General features: G+C 30.9%; 1 long non-coding RNA gene across 1 annotated transcript in view; it reads left to right on the forward strand.

Moving 5' to 3' along the window:
* Positions 1-14,235, forward strand: part of LOC145239847 (uncharacterized) — a 145,593-nt gene extending 131,358 nt beyond the window's left edge. Inside the window, exon 4 of the long non-coding RNA XR_013862383.1 lies at positions 12,997-14,235. This is a non-coding gene — a long non-coding RNA (uncharacterized LOC145239847). The remainder of the gene's footprint in view (positions 1-12,996) is intronic.
* The last annotated feature ends 10,388 nt before the right edge of the window (positions 14,236-24,623 follow it).

A 24,623-nucleotide genomic window follows, 5' to 3' on the forward strand; every position in this document is an offset into this window, starting at 1 on the left:
CATCGGTCTTTCCATCCTCCTTGACCCTCCTCGATTATTATTATTATTATTATTATTATTATTATTAATGTCAAATCGTGGATTTTGCCGTCCTAGCAAAGTACATGATAAAAGAAACAGAAAAACGAAACAAATGTGCGGAACTTTTCAGAAAACTGACGAGAATATGGTATGGAACATATTAAAAAACATAAATATAATACTAATAATTATAGGAACACTAAGAAACGTCTCAAAGAACATGAATAAAAGACTAGGAGAAGTCGGAATCATAGCGGAGACTGAGACTATACAGCATACGGTAATGCTGAACACAGCTGAAATCTTAATTAAAACACTTGAATGTAGAAACTAACCCGCATAAGCTACAAATGCTACCCGGTCATACAGAAATATAGAATTAAAATAAAAATAACGAAATCCCATGTAACCAAGAAAACTGAAACCACAAAATTGTAAACTTACTAACCCTTTCCACACACAAAAAAATTAGTGTCGGCACAGACAAGCTCTACACCGAGTAGCCGTGAAGAGTCAAGGAGGATGAAATGATCGAGGAGAAAAAGCATTAAACATATCTCCACTGAATGATATATATAATATATTTCGAGGTAATAACTTTTGATAAAGAGATCTTATCTCGAAATATATAATGAAACAGGTTCACACACATTAGATCACTAATAACATAGCAAATAAAATTTTCTATTATCTTTTTTCTTACAACAGTTTATGTTTGTTCTCCTTTCAACACCGACATATTTCCATTATAGCACTGTACTAGCCTTCTATTATTCATCTATATACATATTACATGCAATGCTTCAAGCTCTACAATTGTATTTGTTAGTATTAGTAATTGTCTCATTTTCTTTGCTTGTTAACTTATCGTTGTGTTTATTAGCTATATTGTCTACGTTTTGTGTGCAAGAGTAATTGTTAGAGTTTGTCTATTAAACTCATGTATAAGCGGTTGCTGTTGCCGAGATGCCAGTTTTTAAAAGAGTTCTAATATGTTAAATAATTGCCAGAAATGAGAATTGAACCAAATCCTCTTTGGGTAGAGCACTGTCGTAAATAATCTCACCCGCTACTTAATTGGCTGAAAATGCGAAGCTCGTTGTTTGTTTGTTTACGAACAGACGAGTTGAGCACTATAAAGGTGGTGGCGGTGTCTATTTAAATAGACATTCCGACGAGTTATTTACGGGCGTCAATCCCATGGTCGAGTGGGAGAACCGCTGACTGTCAACACGACGGTTCTAGGTTCAATCCTTGGCTTGGGAGAGATGCTAGTCTAGCGGCACTGATGTGTTGTGATACAACGAAACAGGACTGTATGTCGATGACTACAAATATATATATATATATATGTGTGTGTGTGTTATATTTATTGGAATTGTTACATCGTTTTCTACAGTTGTCTTTTTTTAATTCTATTGTTTATAAGATTTGTAATTTACTTGATTATTAAATTGGGATGGACGAAATCTGTGTCAATGGATGTGGGTGTATAATTCTCCCCGTGGAAATGTTTAAATGTGTTTCCATTGAAGTTCGGTCCAACCTATTTTCTTCTGTAAACTTAGCGGTGGCCTTTACTTTAAAATCTGGGAAGTTAAATCCTTTCGTAACTTTTCCCTGGTGACTTGGAATTAAAAAATAATTACTCTCAAAAACTAACATCTTTATATAAACCCACGTAGTTGATATTCTACATGTATATATTATACATTTAGATTAGGAATTAAAGGATAATTATTCTCATCTTTATATAAACCCTATGCACTCGTTGTTCCAAGTAGATTACACACATGTTTATATGATATATCTCCAGGATTCACTCCTAAACTAATTAACTATATATATATATATATATATATATATATATATATATATATATATATATATATATATATATATATATATTAGTAGAACCCCGGGATCCGGCATTAAAAATTAGTGACAATATACAGTACAGTATATAATACACATGTATATAATCAAATAACATTATAAATAACACCGGCAGGCGGGGTCAATACCATAACCAGGAGCCGGAAAAAACATCGTATTCCACATCGTAACCTGAAAAAAAAAACGAATCCTAATGCCACCGTATCCTGGCGTTCTAATAATAATAATAATAATAATATATATATATATATATATATATATATATATATATATATATATATATATATATATATATATATATATATTCTTTACGTATCAGGTCTTTTTTGGCAGACATCAATGCTCATAACTCATCAGTTCTCTTTGCGTTCGGACCGTTTCACCATGATATTCTAGTATATTACCTATAGTAGGTTGCAATTACTTGCTATAGGGGCATTGCTCAAACAGAGCAGGTAGCCTTAGCCATTATACCTCAATCAGTATCGTTTGCTTAATACAGCGAAGAGTTGACCATTTCCAGAAAAAACAATAAAGCTATTCAACAGTTTATCTATCACCTGCCGTGACTCCACGTACCCTGATCGAGGAGGGGGGGGGGACTAAGTGAGTACTCGACCTTGTCCAAGGATCTTCTACTGACTAGCGAAGGGAAGTAAGCGCTTTACTGCTCCTGATAATGGAAGTGCGTCCACCTCGCCACCCTCCATATATATATATATATATATTTAAACGTATTTTACGACCAGGCAACGCCGGTTGGCCTGCTAGTTTATGCTAGTGACGTTGTATGTCTGCTAGTGACGTTATATGTCTGTATTTCTGTGTGCTGTATGCTGAAAGATGTTACCGCGACTGTATACAGACAGTGCTAAATTCCGTTGACATGGTCAGATAAATATATATATATATATATATATATATATATATATATATATATCTTCCTTGTTATTCGTATTATATATATATCTTCTTTGTTATTCGTATTATATGTGTGTGTGTGTGTGTGTGTGTGTGTGTGTGTCCACGACGTTGCCCGGTCGTTAGATACGCTTAAATATGATATTTTAATTTATGCGTATGTACTATTATAGAGCCAATTTTCTATGAGTTATTATAATAAACCTATTATATAATAGGGATATCAAAAGTTTTTTTTAATATGCCTTGGGCGCCATCAGCTAGAATCGAAACCAAAACATATCAGCCTCATTCTTTAGTTTTTGGACCATGCTCATATGCACTTCAAAATTACGTTGTTCAACCAATGAATGTAGATTTATTCATATATACAAGTTTCGTTGACAACTTCTAATACTATCATCTGTTTCGTTTTACAATTTTTGTTCTTTAGCAGCAATTTTATCGACTAAAAACCAAATTGAAAATGTGCTACAGGTCTAAATACACTACATATCAAATTTCCATTGATTAAATATTCAAAAAGGAGTTTGGTAGCTACTTTTCGAACATACACAGACAAGGTCATTTTATATATATATATATATATATATATATATATATATATATATATATATATATATATATATGTATATGTAATTATTTCCATGTGCTGGAACGTTTTCATCTGAAATTCTACGCAATATGTAGAATTTAGAAACTATGCATCAATAGAATTCAGCATAATTATGAAACGAAATCAACCATCTAATCAGAAATCATAAAAAATGAATTAATGCTCGTTTTTAAAGGAATATTCCACTTAGTTAACATACATGTGGTCGCGTGCATATCTATGACTGAGTATATTAAGAAGTTCGTTTGAGAATTTTTAAATAGAAAAAGTAGGCTTTTAATATCAATGTAAAACCGAAAAAAAGAACAACTTTATAAGAATATAGATTAATGAGAATAAACTTTTTCGATATCACAATATCAAAAAAAAAACATAATTAGCTTAATTTTTATATTATATATATATATATATATATATATATATATATATTAATAGGATAGATTGTGTGTTATTTATTTTGTTTGTCACGCTTACGTCTGAGTGACTGTCGTTTAATTGTTATGGACTTCCATTTCTTGCAATAAATAATTTTACCAAGAATTCATCATAAGTTTTGGTTTCGGTTTCGATTATAGCTGATGACACTCGCGTCATTTATTTTTTTTATAAATAATTTTAGCAAGAATTCGTCATAAGTTTCGATTTCGGTTTCGATTATAGCAGATTACACTCCAGTAATCATTTTATCAAGAATTCTTCATAAGTTTTGGTTTCGGTTTTGATTATAACTGAAGGAACTCAAGTTATATGTATATGTTGAATTAGTTTGTTGTGGAATTTCCACAGATCCCGCTTGTTATACATAATAGAATTAAATTATTATACTTTAATTTTCAATGTTTCTAATGGTCTTTTTTATGTATAAATCTAAAAAAGAAATCCGTGATACATATGAAATACACATTGTTTTAATTGAAACAATGCTTTCTAAATGAAAATATATATGCATATATATATGTGTGTGTGTACTTATATATATATATATATATATATATATACAGTGCTTATATTCATTCTAAAATAGTATTATTAAATTTACTATTTACTAATTTTTATACTCTTCATTGTGCATTATTGTTTTCTAAGTTTAATAGTTAATTTTACTATCTCTCAATTTTTTATTTTTCCTCTTAGCTCTTATTATGAGCACTTATTATGATGAGTAATTATTATGAATGAGTAATTATTATGAATGAGTAATTATTATGAATGAGTAATTATTATGAATGAGTAATTATGGAAATGTTCTTTTTCTATTCTATGGCTGATAATACTTTTTAAACTCTTTAAACTGTAAATTTCTTTATGTTTGCTTCTGACAAAATTTATGTATTATTTAATTCTTTGGCTTTTCCTGAAGAATAATTCGTTGTCAGCAAAATATTGCGTTTTCTATTTTATTATGGGTAGTTATGATGTAAACATCCTAACTCAGTCTCTCATTATCGTCCCACTTTTTCTAATATGCGTACTCGCTTTGATATAATGCTTATACAAATCTTTCTAGATAAATTGCATTTATCTATTTTTAACCTATAAAATGATTTGCTGTATAAAAGTTGTCTATCCTCACTTTGGTCTTGATCGTCTGTTTAAATATTTTATTTTGTGTCTAATCCCTGTGATGATGAAGAGATTTTATTTCAAGAAAATTTGTACATAAATTGGTTGTTAATGTTGAATTCTTGGAGCCTACGTACATGATTTTTCCATAAACCATATTACATATATACTGCAGACATATTCTAAAGAAGGTCTGAATATTTTATAGAACGTGCTAATTTTTAATTCGGTTTAAATTTCTAGAAATACTAACTAAATTCAAGATATCGATGACTTGTCACTTGTATAAGTTGAATTTTCACTAGAAAATCCACAATTACCATATTACATGTTGCAATTAATTGCTCCACATTACTGTGTAGAGTTTTTACCACCTTCGTAGATTTATTTGCTAAAAGATTATTTGCATCTTTATCAATTTGATTTATCTCTCTCTCTCTCTCTCTCTCTCTCTCTATATATATATATATATATATATATATATAGAGAGAGAGAGAGAGAGAGAGATGACAAAATATATTTCAAATTTCAAGACATTATTCATCTTATCATTTATTTTATTCAACATGCCAAAGCGTTCATTTTTAATAGCACCTGTTCCGTAGCACAAAAGCAATCATATAATTATTATGTCAATTTTTAATATTTTCCGCACATACTCATCAGAAAAATAGGAACATTTTAACTTAAATAAAAGAAAAAAGAATTGGACATGATCATATAATTCCGAATAATTATATATATATATATATATATATATATTGAATCAACTCGCACCCTGGACGTTAATCTCGTGTAGCCAACGCACCGTTCCGGCATTTCAAAATACAACTGCTGAGGGACAACGCGCGGATCTTTGCCAATTGGCTTTTCTTTCTCCAGCTTTACATGGCAAGAAATAAGACAAAAAAGAAAAAAGTACAACATACTGAGGATGGAGTTTGACTCCGAAATATATTTAAATTATAAATTTTAAGCAAGTAAAATAATTGTTTATTTTTCTAATATTGCATTGTGATTTGGCTTTCAGGCGGACCTGATGCGTGTTCTATTGTTTTTCATATATCACGTGAAAATTATTGACGAAATAGAAAGTGCATACGCAATAGACTAATAAACAACAACACAACACACGCCATTATAGTTGAGACAGTTATTGATTTAGCTTTCTTTTCTTACAGTCTGTTACTTTGCTTATCCACTATTCCATTAACTCATTTTTCATATATGTGTGTACATAAATTAGCGCGTTAGTGTGTGTGTGTGTGTGTGTGTGTGTGTGTGTGTGTGTGTGTGTGTGTGTGTGTGTACAATGAATAATGGGAACAGAAGCGCACAGATGGCAGAATCAAACGGATGTAAAGGTGACTGATTATAAAACCAGATGAAAGAGAAATATTTCATTAAAATATAAAAAGCTGCTCTTTGACCTTGCCTTTCTCCTTCTCCCTCCCCTCTCTCTCTCTCTCTCTCTCTCTCTCTCGTCTTTCTTTACTTATTTTTATAGGTCATTCGCCTCGTTCTGAAATTGACTATATCGTCACATATCGGACAATATGCCATCTTTGCCAATACGGTTTCTCTCCCTCGACGGGATAGGTGTTTAGTCTGGGTTCCTGAACATGCCATGGTTCTTTTATTATTCATGTCGCCTCAGAAGAAGGGGGAAAACAAATTATTTTAACTAATAGATATTATTTGAGAATGAGTTCTTGGACGTTTTTTTAATTGTTTGTTGTTTGTATAATATCATGTGGTATTACGTGATATCATGTATAGGATTAGTTCAACTAATTCGGCGGTTTTACATGTGTCCTCGTATTACTGTAAGATGCTTTGTCAGTCAATTGGCTTCAGTTAGAAACATCGAAATGAACACATCTTACATGTGATTAAGCATAATTATAAGAGGCTCTTTGTCGGTCGTTTGGTCTGTCATGCTTAAATTAAAAATGGCATTTTTGTTGGTCTTGCATACTATGGTTTTACCGTCGATTTGCAAATTTATTTTCTTCGTTTAACGCGCAGATAGACGTGATTATTTTTTCCTCATTTTCTATAAATCTAATAATCGTTACAGAACTCTCTTCTTCTCTTTCTAACTTATTCTCTCTTGAATAGCTTTTAGCCCTGATAAATGAGGATTCATTATCAAATGAAAATAAACCACATGAGTAGCTTTTCTTATTTATAAAATTGTCTGACTGCAAGTTTCTGGATATTTATTCCTAAAAAGCACCCAAAAGAATAATCCTCTTTTTCACCATGCACACACAAAAAATGGGGGAGGCGTAAAAAGAAATTTATCCTTCAATATAAATTACTGCTCCCGCACTTTAAAACATTCTAATTTGTGCATTCATTCTTTTTACAGACTGTTATCCTCATCTTTATATTTGTTGTTGTTTCGCCACGTTTCAGTCAACTCATCCTCCGACCTTCTTCAAGTGATTAACTGCGGTGAGATAAGAATGCTGAGTCCTGTAACTTATCCCTAGTAATTACTACCTTTCATGGTTGATATCTCACCACGGTTTGACCAACTAATCCTTTGGCCTGCTTGAGTTGAAACCGCTATCTTCACGTACTGAAACAACAGAAACAACTATGAAGATGAGGATAACAGTCCGCAAAAATAATGAGTGTTCAAATTATGAAGTCTCATGTCAAAAAGATTTTTTTTTAATTCTATCTACCGAAGAAAAATGAAATATAAAACATAATCTTACTTAACATAAACTTTTAGTTTCTCTAAAATATTCGAATAAATATTTTGATCCACGTCTACATATTACCGCTAAATGGCCCGAGAAGTGCTCATTTGACCTTAAATTTATATAGAACAGTGATTCCTGACTCAAAAACTAAAAACTATTTTCATTCTATTTTTATGGATATTTTTTATAGTTAAGTCATTCTTTATATTACCCCGGGCAACGTCGTAACTCTGACCCTGCTAGCATATACATAAACCGATTTGTTATTATGTGTGCATGTGTGTTGTTGCATCGCAGTTATACTGTTGAACTAACCAAACTAACCGCAGATTTGGAATTAGCACAGTCGATCTGGTATCCTTATCGATGCCAGAAGTTTTTTTGTTTTGTTTTGTTTTGAATCCCCCCCCAAAAAAAAACATTGGTTTAATCAATCAGTTCAAGTTTTTGAACTATGGCCACATGTCGTTTTTAGGTTTCTGTACGCATATGTGGAGCATTTTAGAAGAAGCTTGTAGGGGTAAAATGTTTTGATTGGAAATTATAATTTTAATAGCAAGGAGTATTCAGGTTCGATAGTTTGGGATGATTATGTCGAAAAGGGGTCAAGTCATAAAATCTTGAAATCTTCCAAAAATTGGAGCTCAGCAAAAAAAATCATTTAATATAAGCCATTGTATAAAAATGATTTCATAAAATCAACAGTATGTTCTTTACAGTGCAATGTAAACTACAATGTATTATGGACTAAGTCACCGCGGGAAAATAACACTTTCTCCCGGTGTACCGCCGTGGGTCCTCGACTAGAGCATGCAGTTAATCGACGTGATAAAAAAATGAGCGAGTTCAACGTTTTCCATGACAATAAAAACTGTTGGAAGTGTGGAATAATTGTTGATTCTCATTCAATCTCGGACAATGTCAAATCCCCTGCTAGTGTGTATATATATATATATATATATATATATATATATATATATATATATATATATATATGTATATATATATATATATATATAAAGTGAGTGAGAGGGTTGGGATTGCATTTCTAAAACTTGTGTTTCTTTTTCATCCTTCTAATTATAATAAGTATGTGTTTGTTGTTTTAGCCTGTGACATTATTTCTGAAAAATAAAGCACTATGAGAGGAGGGCGTGACCTCCTCATACCACTATAAACAAATTTCGTGGGATTCAAAAGAGACATTTACGTAAGATGTTGGAAAACAGACTTGTTTTTCTTACTGAAAGAGAGAGCGAGATGAAGAGATTTAACATCGGGTGGATTTTTTCTTCGTTTTCTAAACTTCGGTCGACATATGCGTCCTGATGTTGTACATTCTATTACAACTAATTAACCGATCGTTATGATCTTTAATACGCTCAGATTGAGTTTGCAAATTGGTAAGAGACCTTTGTGAAACTTTAGACACCTCAAATTTTCGTGAAATTCTAACAATAGGTATTAGTCACAAATTAATAAATATTTCCTAAATATCAGTTTCTTTAGAATATAATAAACTGTTTTAGGGAGCATAATATAGGGCTAATATCCAATTTAAAGATTAAAATAGATAAGGTTGACATTGAATTTGATCGGTATTTTCTGAATTTCATTTCTTTCGTAAGACTCTCTCGGCTTAAACCTTAGCTTTGAGAATCAAAAATCTAGAATCAAAACCATACCACTCAATATATATGTTTCAAATGCCCAGGGAGAAGAAATGTACTAGTAGCTGTAACACAACCATTTATCGCGAACAATATCATCTAATATATACACACATATATATATATATATATACATGCAAGTTAGAAAAGCGTTTCATCCAAGGCATGAAAATTGTTAAACAAAATGTTTTTACTATAGGCTTTAAAAATAAAGGTACAAGATTCAATTTGAAATTTATTTATCTTCAAAGTGCACTTTCATAAATTTTACAAAGTAATGTATAAAAATTTAATTTAAATTGAATCAAAAAATTACCTTGGATTTATTTTATGTAATGTACATTTTGTTGCATTTTAAAAAAAAAAATAATTGAAAATTTTATATCTATATCATTAATTGCTAGATGAAAGATAATGTTTTTAAATTGGAACAAAATGTACATTACATAATATAATTCCAAAGTAATTTTTTGATTCAATTTAAAGTAAATGTTTATACATTACTTTGTAGAATTTATAAAAGTGCATTTTGAAGATAAATAAATTTCAAATTGAATCTTGTACCTTTATTTTTAAAGCCTATAGTAAAAACATTTGGTTTAACAATTTTCATGCTTTGGATGAAATGCTTTTCTAACGCGTATCTTATCGTTTTAAGATTATATTTTAAAACTTTCCTTCTGCTTATTTTAGTTTATATTTCTCCTCACACCACAACTCATTTGTGCAACCCTCTCTTTGTATTATTACAGGTCTGAATATTCTCTTTGTTTCAGTTTGTATTTCTCCTCACACAACTCATTTTTGCAAACCCCTCTTTGTATTATTACTCTCTGTAATATCGTCTCTGTTTCAGTTTGTATTTCTCCTCACACACTCATTTTTTGCAACCCTCTTTTTTAATACAGATCTGAATAATGAGAAAATCTGAATTTTTTTAACAAAATCTTTAAAATAACTTTTTTAGATTAAGTTTTTAAAAACTTTTTTAAGAATAGAAAATCTTTAAAATTTAATAAGGAACATATTTCATATCGGTTTCATTAAGAAATATTCAGTATATAACGAGAAAAATAGAGATAAAAATTTCAAAAGAATTGTATAACTGTTTACGGTCCTCGCCAGCGAAAGTCTTTGTTATTGTTATTCTATTATTATTATTATTATTATTTAAAACATGTTGTGCCCTGCTCTTTCGCGAGAGGACTAATATATATATATATATATATATATATATATATATATATATATAGTACAACCCTGGGATACAGCCTTAAAATTAGTAACAAAATACAGTACAGTATATAATAAACATGTATATAATCAAATAACATTATAAATAACGCCGTAAGGCGGGGCAAATACTGTAACCAGGGACCGGAAAAAACTGTATCCTATGGCCACCGTATCCCTGGGTTATACTGTATATTTCATCACTAAACTACTAACTATAGCCTTCAGCCCCTGGAAGGGCATTGGTCATCCACAACTTTGTAGATGTTTTTGTAGCGAGGAGTTCTTTTCCCAAACTTCCCAGAAGGTACATACAGTGCATAGCCTTCCCAAATGGTCACCCATCTGGTATTGGCCAGGCTCAACGTTTCCTGACTTCGGTGATCTGGAGAGAACCGGTGTGTTAACGTGATTGTAATTCATTACGTCGAGATATTATTTTCATAAACGTTATCGTACGTTACATAATGCATACGTATATTTGTGTGTGTGTGTGTGTGTGTTTTTTGTTGTAATTTAAATCCGTTTCTGGGTTAAAATGAATAACTTCTTTACATTTAATAAATCCAAACACTTATAGAAAACTTAAAGGTATGTGTTAATTTTATTTTTAATGTTACGGTGGTCCTTTGCTGTTTATACAAAAAAAAATGATTAAAAAAAAATTGAAAACCCGAATTTCAACTTAATGCAGTGTTGATACTTTTTTTGTTAGTGTGCAAATCAGTGTATGCAAAAAAATTTTTAAATCGTCGTCATTTTTTAAATGTACGCGTACATCTCATCGTGAATTAAAACAACTGATTTTTTAATGAATTTTGTTTAATTTCCAAACAGAAATTCATCTCCGTCTGAATTTTTTTTTTTTTTATTGAAGATTATTCAAATCAGTGTTTTTCTATTTGCGTGCATATGAGTTCCTTACTTTGCGTTTTGATATATTTCAGTTCTTTTATGGCTTTGACCGATCATTGAATGGCCCCCAAGTTGAATCGAAATAAAATTTAACTCGTGTCTGTGGATTCTTTGAAAAAAAGTTAATTCGTATTGAAACTTACTTTAATGTTAGGTTGAAATATTTCTATAATAAACAGATTAACAACACTGTTTTATATATTGATATAACATTTTTTACAAGCTTTTTATTGTTTTATATGAAATCAGCGATGCCGAGTTCAAATTCTATCAGGTCGACTCTGCTTGTTTAAGCATTAAATCTACATTTCTCGCTTTATAGCTAAAAGTTCAACAACGAGCCATTTTTCAGTGGGTACTGGAGTTAGGTTTCAAATTACTGCAAAAGGGTTAACATGCCGTAAAACCCTCAAACTAAACTCGTATTATCATAAATTTAGATTCCAAAATGTTTACAGCTACAAGGCAGGTTTGTAGCCAAACAGCATAGTGGTGAAAACCTATTCAACCATAAAACCTGTCTCGACATTGTACTTAAAATAAAGGGGCAGATTGTATTTAATCTGCAGTCTAGCCTGGCTGTCTTAGGTATGAATCTTTTTAAAGCTCACATTAAATAGGCCATAACGACATGTTCTGTTTCTTGAGGTTAGGGATTCCCCGCATTAAACAAGCAACATTGTATCGCGTTTCGTGGCGGCGTTATTCTTTTACAAAAGATACATGTTTATGTCACTTTAAAAAATCAATTTAACACATTTCTCTGAAACGTTTCGGGATAAACTTTTTCGTTTGAATAAAGTAATAATTATGGCGAATACACTTCAAACGAGTAAAAGATAAAAAGAATCCCCCCAGAAGAAAAAAAATAGCAAATCGAAAAAAAAAACAACAAAAAACTCCAATTTTTAAGATGAGGTACACCAGACAATTCAACAGTTTCATTGGTGAAATTGTATATGGACTACACTCAGTGAATATTCTGGGATTAAATTACAACAACAAATAATTACGAATTCATTCTTAAGGGCTCTCCCGTTTAATGAAATGTTATTTTAAACATAAGCGTTACACACTACAAAAATGTTTTTAAATTAACGCGTTTCAAGACTAGAGAATAAAAAAAAATACAACGAAGCGTTACAGACTACAGAAGAAAAAATAAAGCTTAAACATTACAAAGAAAAGAACGCGCTAGATTAGGATTCTTTCAATAAAAAGGTTATATATAAATAAATATATAAAGAATATATACACGCCAGTATTTTTTATAGTTGCCACTCAACAGACCGAATTACTAAACGATGAAAATCCATGTATGTATAGACGTCTAAAAAGGATGTATTAAATTGTTTGCTATGTGACTTTAGATTTAACGACTAATACATTTTGTGTTAATCTGTGATTATTACTAGTTATAAACTAATACTATTTTTTATTACAGGAATCTGGGGGAAATGAAACGAATATCAAAATCTGTCTATCAATGGTAAGTACACATCTCCTTGAATATGAAGATAAGGTGCTAATGCAGAGAGTGATCCGCGCTATTTTTAAAATCGTATTTCCAAGTTTTATTATATGTTTTTATTTAATTGTAAGGTTAAAGTACAGAATAGCTACAAAACACCCTCCCCATGTTAAGAATGGCTTTTTAAATAATAACGTTATCATTTCAGTACGGATCACTCTCTGCAGGAGTACCGAAGATAATTCTGGAAATCATGCAAATAGCAACTCGTTTGAATCTACCAAGATTACCAAACTACACTTCCTGTGACAAATCCGGTTCTTTTATATGCGTTTGTACCGCCAGTAAAATTGACAATAATAGAAAGTAACAATGAAACTTAGTATTGCATAACGTGAAAACAATTAGGAAATCACATTATAACTTTATTTTCAATATTAAAAACATTATAACTAAAATGGACTTGTAAAATCTATAAATTACGTTTAAAAAAATTCAAAAATACATTTTTAATGAAAATTTAAAATATCAAGTTTTATCAAATATTTTATAGTTGAAATGTTAAGGGTAGTTCAGGTTACCCTGGACTATTAGATTAGTTACTGAACATTAAAAAAATAAAGATTTCCGCTACCATACGGCCATGCCCACTACTAGAATAGTTTTCGAGAGTCAATTAAGATGAAAACTCCTAAGCCGAAGTCATCAAGGCAGTCCGAGGCTAAATCCAGGAACGTTCTGTTTTCTTTTTTTCTTCTACTGCACAGAAACCATGATTATAAGTGCTTGTTTTTTTTTGTTTTTGTTTTTTTTGGTGGTTTATACTCTCTGCTGCATAGGTAGAAGATTTTCCTCTGTACTTAGCTTTGAAAGTAATTATTTTGAGACTGAAGAATATCAATCAATAAAGAGCACATACGGTTACGTTAAGACGAAATGAACAAGAGTTCGTATCCAACCAATGTTTCTTTGTTCAGAATACATATTTACCCTGAACATAAACGAAAAAAAAAATACATATTTACCCTGAACATAAACGAAAAAAATACATATTTACCCTGAACATGAACGGGAAAAAATACATATTTACCCTGAACATGAACGGGAAAAAAATACATATTTACCCTGAACATAAACGAAAAAAAATTCATATTTACCCTGAACATAAACGAAAAAAATACATATTTACCCTGAACATGAACGGAAAAAAAATACATATTTACCCTGAACATAAACGAAAAAAAATTCATATTTACCCTGAGCATAAACGAAACAAATAATGTCAAACAGTTTTTTATATCGTGTCTATTTATTGCGTGTTAGCCTCTTTACGCCCGAAATCGGTGCATATGACAGCTTTAATTGCCACCCATAAACTCAGGACTAGTACAAAATGAAGTTATCCACATACACATGGTAATAAAGATATCCACATACACATGGTAATAAAGATATCCACATACACATGGTAATGAAGATATCCACATACACATGGTAATAAAGATATCCACATACACATGGTAATAAAGATATCCACATATACATGGTAATGAAGATATCCACATACACATGGTAATGAAGATTTTGTGTCCCAACGTCATGATTTACATCACGATACCTCCAATTAGTGTTGGGACGATTAATTGGAATTTGAGAATCGGAAAAATCCGAACTTTTGGAGGGATCGGAATCAGTAAAATCTGAAAATTTGTGGCTATTTTCCGATGTCAAACACGGTTCCTTTAATTATCTTTTATATTTGATTTTGTTCAAACCAAAACCTTCCACTGCTGGTGGTAATAATAAAATGATTAAATTTTTATTGATTTTAAATTACTAGTAAAACTAAAATCTAGAGATCACCCCCACAAGTGTGGTTTTACGTAAATCGGGGAAAATAACAACTTTATAGTTTATATGACAAAATTCTATATTCCAACTTTGAAGATGTTATCTTACTGTTTATGTATTTAAGTATGTTGACATGCGCAAATTTTTACAGCACCTGTTTCGTAACGCAGAATCATTCATATATTTTTTATGCTAATTTTTAAAAATTTATTCCGCACTTAACTCATCAGAAGAAAAGTAACTTATCGACTTTAAAAGAAAATAAAGGAATATGGGCATGATTATAAAACCTGAAAGTTGGAAGAGAAGTAACCATTATATTTCAATGTGTCATCTTTAATTTTAATTTTAATGTAGAGTCGACCACTATAAATTCGCTGTTTTTGTTTGTTTTTTTTTGTTGTTGTGTTTTGTCTTTTTTTTTTTTTGCATAACGTGATCTGAAGATTCAAACCCCGCACGTAAATTTCTTAATGTTTTTTTCGTTAACTGGAAAGAAGTTTATATAAAAAGAATTTATAAAAGAAACAGTAGGTTCTCTTGAGTGCAATGTAGGATAACATGTATTTTGGATTAAGTTACTCCATGGAGCCATGTGAAGCTTCCTCCCGGGCGATTTAATGGATTTTGATGACAATAAAAATGTAGGAGTGTGAAATATTAGTTGATTATCATTCGATCCCGGGCAATGTCGGGTAACCCTCTAGTTATATATATGCTTGTATGTATATATATGCTTGTATGTATATATATGTATGTATATATATGCTTGTATGTATATATATGTATGTATATATATATGCTTGTATATATATGTATGTATGTATGTATGTATATATATGTATGTATGTATGCATATATGTATGTATATATATGTATGTATGTATGTATATATGTATGTATATATATGTATATATATATGTATGTATATGTATGTATATGTATGTATGTATATATATATGCATGTATATATATGTATGTATATATATGTATGTATATGTATGTATGTATATATATGTAGATGTATATATATGTAGATGTATATATATATGTGCATGTATGTATGTGTATATATATGTAGATGTATATATATATGTATGTGTATATATATGTAGATGTACATATATATATGTGTGTATGTATACATATAAATATGTATATATATGCATATATATGTTTATATATATATATATATATATATATATATATATATATATATATATATATATATATATATATGCTATTTGATAAGTCCTGTGTACCGATCAGATAATTGTTTATAGAGTACATCTGTCATTTGTTTCTCGCATGGTTTGTTGCTTTGCCAATCTTAACCAATTTCTCAAATTTCAGTATTTTTTATCTCTGTATTTTGCTCAATCCCTTCGTCACACATGAAATAGACAAAAAGGAAATATGTATATGCAGGTTCAAACTGAACATAAAAAGGAATGGGGGAACAAATTGGGGTTTTGTAGAGGAAATCAGACTTTAGAAAATAGCATGAAGATATCAAGTACACAGACATCTACAGTTCATAAATAGAAATCACTGTTTGTTTGTTTGTCTGTTTGTTCTGCACGTGTGTGAATTTGAGATTCACACTTCTTATGGTTGGATGAATATCTTCGAGTTGCGATTGTCGAAAATGCCTTAATCACACCTGTAAACATTCATGATGATCTGTGAATTCGTCTTTACAATTGAAACTGTCTTCTCACCTCAGCTTGTGGTTGTCACTCCCAATTTGAAATCAAATACTAGGGAGATGAATTGGATTGATGACGTTGCGGAGATCGTCGACACAATCCAGTAAATCAAGACAGCCAAATGCAAACGTCAACAAATGAAGTGACGTTCAGCCTGATCACTTGTTTAATTTTCTCCGGTGTTTGACACAAAAATCACAATTCATTTTTATGTAAATTTATTAAACAAAAAGAAAGATTCACAGAGAAATCCTGAGAGAGAAATTAACATTTTGAAATAACGGTTTACTTGCGTGCGCTCATGAGAGGAAGGACAATAAGAAACGTGAGTACAAGATATTCGGATCCGAGATTCGAATCGTCTGATCGGCTGTGGGTTTACAATCATCCATGCTGATGAGCGTTAGGTAACATGAAACATCTATGTCGCTGAATAGTTTTAAAAATATTTATTCTTAAGCATAATTATTAAATAACGGACGTCTGTGTTGTATATAATCATTAGGATAATCATTTATTTATTGCGGACTATTATCCTCATCTTTTATTTGTTTTTTCACAACGTTTCAGCCAACTATTCTTCTGGCCTTCATTAGGTGGTTACCGCGACGGGATGGGAACTCCGAATCTCTTAATTGCATCCTCAGCAATTACTGCCTTCCATAGTTGTTGTCGTCTCACTATGTTTTGGCCAAGTAAGCCTCTGGTCGGCTTTTGGGTAGGATTGAAAACCGCTATCTTAAGACAATGCTCAGCTAGAACCATAGAGATTCAACGACTCTATCCATTGCGCTGAAGTTTGCCGAAACGTCGTGAATCAACAACTAAAAGATGAGGATAATAGTTCGCAATAAATAAATGAATAAATAATACTGATCTCAATAAACATTCCAACTATTAGGATATGTCGTGCATCTGGTCCACAATATGACTCAAATAGGGAACCACAACTTCACGTTTTCCCTACATGAAGTTTCTTTACATTATATTTCAGTTATATTATGGACCTAGCCGATAATTGTCCTTAGTAACCCCATATGGAATCAAAATAAAACTTCAATAGTGTCTTCAGATTCTTTGAAAAACGCAACCCTTATTTAAATGTTCTGTTAACATATTATTTTTTATACGGCACAAACATTAACACATATATATATATATATATATATATATATATATATATATATATATATATATATATATATATATATATATATATATATATTTCTTTTGTTTTGCTTTGTATGTATTTATTTTTTGACTTATTTTCAACTTTGATTTGGTCTTCATCCCCGGTATCGAATTCAGTTTTCAGGCGATGATTGTCCAAACGCAATTCTTGTAATTTCATATCGAGAACTGTGTTTGGACATCAGTGCTTGTGACCATACAACTTCAGCTTCAAACTGTCTCCCTGCCGGGTGGGCGCTCGTGAGATCACGTGTCAGGCCGCGCTCAAATTTAACGCGCGCACGTGCAAACTCATGCGCACTGCCGGTGTGGGCCACCTCAGCTTTCGACTGAGACCCGAAGCGACAGACAAAAAACGCCGGGGTGTCGATCGATGTCTTCTTTCCATTTTAGGCTTGGAAATGACGGGTTGAAAACTAAAGAAGAAGCCGAGAGATGGTTTGTATTTACAATTTGATCAAGTGCTGATGTCTAAAAGTTAAATGATAAAATGTTGTCTATTCTGCCAATTCAATTGTGAGAAAAATTTCATAAAAACACATCAACCGGTATAGAAAGAAAAAGAAAAACGTCTAATTATGGAAATAGAGTGAACGATTTTTTCCAGGTCAATTGAAGGTGTCAGGTTTGTCGGTCATACTAATGCTTTCTCTATTGCCGTATGTATGTATATATATGTATATATATATGTATGTATATATATATGTGTATATATATTTGTATGTATATATATGTATGTGTATATATATGCATGTATTTATATATATGTATGTGTGTGTGTGTGTGTGTGTGTGTGTGTGTGTGTGTGTGTGTGTGTGTGTGTGTGTGTGTGTGTGTGTGTGTACTAGAAAGATACCCAGCACTAGTTGTAAATTGTTGTTTTTTTCTCTTTCTTTGAGAAGTATGGTACAGGTGCCATGCCCACCTCTCTGAATGTTCAAAGAAAAAAATATAATTTGCCCACTTTTGCCTTACTTATTCTATAATTAATGAATATAACTTCAATAGTTTAAATCTTACCGAACATATATATATATATATATATATATATATATATATATATATATATATTTTATTTATGCTCCCGCGCGTGGCTTGATCCTTGCTTTATATAATCATATAACTCAAAATTTGATGTAGAATCAATTATTATCACTAATATCTTGCTGATTTTAAAAGGTTTAGTGGTGTAGGTGGAGTTCGGATAGGCGCACCTTCTTGGTGATAAAGAAAAAAATATTTGCCCATGTTATGCGCCGTGTAATCGGGAAAATATATTTCAATATTCATAATGATTGGTTCATAAAAAAGTTAATTTTTGATAGATAGGTGCTTCTTACAAAAAAGATAATGTCTCTTTGTTGTTCACCATGTTTCTTGAATATATATATATATATATTCGAAAATCTGTAATGAATCGTTCACAAATTGAGGGGTGCATAGTAAAGTAGGGTTTGAATCAGTGGAGCAATAAAAGGAAGGGAAAATACGTTTTATACTGAAAAGTGTAAAGACGTGGATTAACAGTCAGTTCTTGGTGACATTCTCCTTGGAATTGAAAGTTAACTTATTGCAGACGATAATAACCGGCTGCTTCTACCTGACTATAGCTGACAGAACGAAAACAGTCTACTTTTATGAATTAAATAAAAAGTTTACTTCGAAATTTCGTATTAGTTCTAGAATTGTACATAAAAATTTCTCAAAGAATTTCAAAAACAAAAAATAAAAATTTAAAAGTTGGAAATATTCACCTGAAGAAGATTGGAGGTTACATATATAACAACAAAGATGAACAGTAGTTTCAAAATAATATTTTAGAGTGAAAAAAGTTGTCGATATAACAACCAAGATGAACAAAATATTTCAAAATAATATTTTAAAGTGAAAAAAGTAACTTAACTTCACAAAAGATTGAATTTCAACTTTTTCAATTAGTGAGAAACAATTATTGTTTTATTTTTAATTTTTTTTTTACATAATTTTAACACTGGAAAAACATTTGCATTGGTTTTGACATACTTTAATTTACTTCAAAACAAAATAGAACATATGTATGCTATTAGTTACGTGCCGATAATTTTAGTAAAATTCAATTCAATTTTTGACAGATATTTTTTTTTTTTACTTACATGTTTAAATTTTTTTTTAATTATTTTTGACTGTCGAAGCAGAATTTTGACCTTGACGTCGTCAGTGGAATACTACACCATTCAGCCATTAGAGGATTTGTTTAAATTTTGCTTAAACTAAATATGTTAATGGTAGAACGCTGCTCATGGTTTAATATAAGTTAGCAAACATTAAATATTATTAAGGATTAATTATGCCGCTATAAACAATAATAATGTACATTCATTTTTTTATCCATTGAAGATTACTTGAAATCGATGCCTGCCTCCTTTTTTTCTATATAAAACAAACACCCAAAAATATCGGCCTGAATTTCTATAATAGATTTGATATGAAACTATTTTGGCAAATCGTTGCATGTCGTTCGTTTATAAAATGATTGCACACACAAGAGAAAATGCCACAATTGTTTCAGGAATTAATATGTTTTCTGACCTAATAAAAAATTAGCAAAATTATTCCTTAACAATTAAAGAAATTGGCACAGAATGTGTAGCATTCTATAAAAGTAGTAAATGGGAAAGAGACAACAGTATCGATGTTGCCCGGAAGCTATAAATGTAAAACTGAAAACTCAGATTAATTTTTTTTTACATTTTTATTATTTTCAATACATTAAAATGTGTTGAAAATAATAAAAATGTCAGGGGAACAGGCAGTGTAGGAGGTCAGTATAAAGAAGAGGCGTGCAGTGGGAGGAGAGAAAAATATAGAGAAATAGAATTTGAAAATGAAGATGTTCGAACTTTTCCTATTTTGTTTTTATGACCCGGGGTAATATCGGGTAGCCTTGCTAGTATGCACTATTTATATTTAGATATCGTTACGAACTATCTGTCCTGACTAAAAATTCGATTGGTAACAGCAATTTTACATTCAGAATGCCACGAACAGATAAAAACTCCTTTACTTTGTGTATTTTTTTAATTAAAAATATTAAGTAAGCATAAAGCGTATTTCTTCCTGTCTACTTTTACAGACTTTTTCCCCGCCAAAAATACGTTTTTATTTCGCTTTATTATTCCGTATGAATGTCCAATTATATTTTTACTATGCTGCTGCGAATTCATTCATTCAATTTCTAGGAAATGTAAATCTTATTGTGCAAAGGAACGTTCCTCTTTGAGATCATTTTGGTCGATATATAAGCTAAATGATACCAATTGTTTTAGTACAAAGACAGTAAAAACAATCCAGTAAAGTAGAAAGTAGTTAGATATCGGAATTATAAAAAGGATCGTGATCTAAAATTATGTCTAAACATCTATAATGACTAATAATCGTGTAAATTTGTCCAGCTTTTCTTTAAAGCTGTTTAATAGTAAGAAAATAGCAGTTGCAATGTCATAGACGTTTACGTGAGTGTCTTATTGGATTTCCGGTGATAGTTTCTTCACAGCACTCACTGTTTTAGGGTGGTTTTCTTGTTTTGTTTGTTGTTTTTCTAGTTTTCCTTCTTGAATCTATATTGTATATTTTACATATATACTTCCAATATGATTGTTAAATTACTGTTAGTTAGACTTGGCTAATGCTAAGAGAAAATGGAGATAAACTATATGTTATTTAGGTTAATCGTAGTTAATAAGTTTTATTTACATAAATTCTACATGGGATACAATTTTGATTCTATTAGGTTCATTTTAGTTGCCGATAAAAACAAAGAAAATAACTCGTACAATTTCAAATCCTAACAGAGTTGTAAATAATATTTTTAAAATCGCCGATAATAAATGCTTTTTGTGAACTGCAGTCGGAATTGAATAACACATACCTTTGAATGATCTAACAGATGTGTAGCAATCTAACAGATGCATTACAATCTGACAGATGTGCAACAATCTGACAGATGTTTAATAATTTTACAATCTAACAGATACTTAGCAATCTAACAGATTTGTATCTTCATGCGTTCGATATTAAAAGAAGATTAAAAGTAAGAAGTTGGAAAGATTGTATCGACTATAAAAGAACATTATCTCGATCCTAATTTGAATCTGACGTTAGCAGTGTTAACTTTTTTAAAACTCTTCCCATGAATCGTCATTTCGTAATCCTTTCATCTTATTTCTTCTTTCCTGTTTAAAAACGAAGTAAACATCTTTGATGAAGAATTAGAAATCGTTATTTAGTTCTGACAAGTTTTTTTGTTCATCTGTTTCGTTCTTCAATAAAACGTAATTTCGTAGTTGACTTATTGCTTAGGATGATTATACGTAAGGTTTTCATTTTTCAACTGCTTGCTTAGATCTACCAACATCAAGGCGCGTGATGTTTACATTTGATGAGTTAATGAGACGAAGTGTTTTCGTTTGAATTCATTTTCTATTCGTCTCGCTTTTGATTCTCCTCGTTTGTTTGCCGCAATTATTGCCAAAACATAACCGTTTGATATTTTCTGCATTTCTTAGATAAAGTTTTAATTTATTCATTTGTTGCCAGGTGCTTATTAGATCTAATATCTTTTTAACCTGGTTTTAAAGACATAAAAGGCAAAAACTGTTCAACATTTTTGTAAATCAATCTGATTGTTAGTATATGTTTTGGCAGGTTACTTCACAAGTGTACACCCACCGTTAAAAATAACGAACGAAATTACGCTTCGCTAGTGTTATCTGTAATAGTTATCCTCCATTCTATAGTTAATGCTAATCTATATAATATCCTATTTGTTTCTTCCTTGGTTAGTTCGTACGTTGTGCTTTGAAAAAGAAGGTCAAACTGCTTCAAAAATAAAAAAAGACGAAATTTGGCAACCCGTGACAAGAATATGAGAATTACCTCCCTTTGATGTGGCCTCGTTTTCGAATATCATTTTAATAATATATGATGATTGTTATAATAGTGTGAGAAAGGAACGCGTAGTAATTTCGACGTGCAGTCGTTCTTAACTGAAGAAAAAAGTCAGTGAAACGTTATGTAAAAAAGGGAACATTAGAAAAAAATAAGGAAAAAAGAATTATCTTTTTAGCGGTACGGGACTGAAAGTGTAAATTAAAGAGTGTCTCTTACAATGTGATTTTATTTTTTGTATTTTACTATTTTGGCTGTAATGGCAACTTTCAGCTCAGAAATGGTCTGCAGATTGTTTTGATAACCATTTCCTCTGAGATAACTCCACAAATGAAGATCTAGGGGAGAATTAAGATGAGCGTGAAGTCCATTCACGACCACGAGTTCTACTGGCGAGATAATAACCAAAGCGTCCCTGCCTATCAATGAATGATGATAAAAGAAAGACTTTGCATTGTTGATTGAAACTTGTTGGACAATTCAACGGTAGAGTTAAATCTTTTTTAATTGAATATGGTTGAATTGCAGAAAGAATTATAAATTTTATTCCCGATTCCATAGATGACATTTTTTTAGGTTTTCCCCTGCGTTTGAATAATTAAGTGTATGTTGAATTATCAAAAATGATCAGCTTATATTATCAGTAACAAGACGCCCGGCATTGCCCGGTCGTAAAATACGCTAAAATTAGACCCAATATATAATAATTATTAAAAAAAGTTTTTAAAAAAATAACTCGTGTGCCACCACCGAGAATCGAAACCAAAACGTTTACCTTACGATTTACTTTTTCCTTTGACGTTAATGCCTGAGCTATGAGGACATGTTTGTTGCAAAGCTAAAAAATAAAACATGAGTCAATAGCTACTACGTTATGCATGCATATTCGTAATGCCGTCGTTCGACCTTCACCTAGCAAATTCCATTTTTTTTAATTTTTACACTTTTGCGTCGATTTCCCCCGGCTAAAACCAAAATATAAAATTTTGCATCGGTTCGAATATGAAGTTTCATGCATGTTGACCAAAAATTGACAGAAAAGTTTAGTAGGCAACTGTTTTTAAACAAATATATATACGCATAAATATATTTAGAAAGAGGTTTGTGTTTACTATAACTATTTTTGCGCAAATATTATGCAAGTATAAATCATGTCGAATATCTGCATGAATTACAGGTAATAGTTAACTACAGATGATCACCCCATAAGAAAACCGAAAAAAACTAATAGGGAATTATTTAAAATGAATGTTTAAAAGAATATGCAAATTAGCCAGATCTTTTGCTAGTGAATGCAATTCCACGAGCCATATATAACAAAGTTGTACTTTTAAAATGCATAGAAAAAAGGGTGTTTAATATGAATATTAATGCACAAAAAAAAAACAATTTATAAAATGTAGATGTAGATATAGATATATCATGTTATGTTAGATACCGACTCTCTCTCTCTCTCTCTCTCTCTCTCTCTCTCTCTCGATGAAATTATTGGGCGACCTCAGTATTCAAAAATTAAAATAGGAGTATACCCTATTATTACGTTCTCAAAATCTACCTTCGTTAGTCTACCTCTGGATTAAGGCCATACATACAGAGCGTCGTAGATATTAACTATCGATCTGCTTGTAATCAGAACAAAGAGATCGATGCTTATCACTTCCTTTTCTTTTTTTCCTCTCGGGTGTATTACTTTACTTTTAAATCTGTTATTTTTCTCGTGAACTATAACCCCGTATTGGCATCATATTTGTGTGAATCCCATATTGCGAGTCTGACTGACACAAGATCCACAGATTTGAAGGCATTGCATAAATGTTGCGATAATGTCTTCTATTGGCCGAATTTTGTACATAAAACATTGTTATTGTTTCAATTGTTTCAATTGTATATCTTTCATTTGTTTATTTTAATTATTTATTTGTA

Source organism: Euprymna scolopes, chromosome 19 (assembly GCF_053919585.1).
Source record: "Euprymna scolopes isolate OS-2025 chromosome 19, ASM5391958v1, whole genome shotgun sequence".
Lineage (NCBI taxonomy): Eukaryota > Metazoa > Mollusca > Cephalopoda > Sepiida > Sepiolidae > Euprymna > Euprymna scolopes.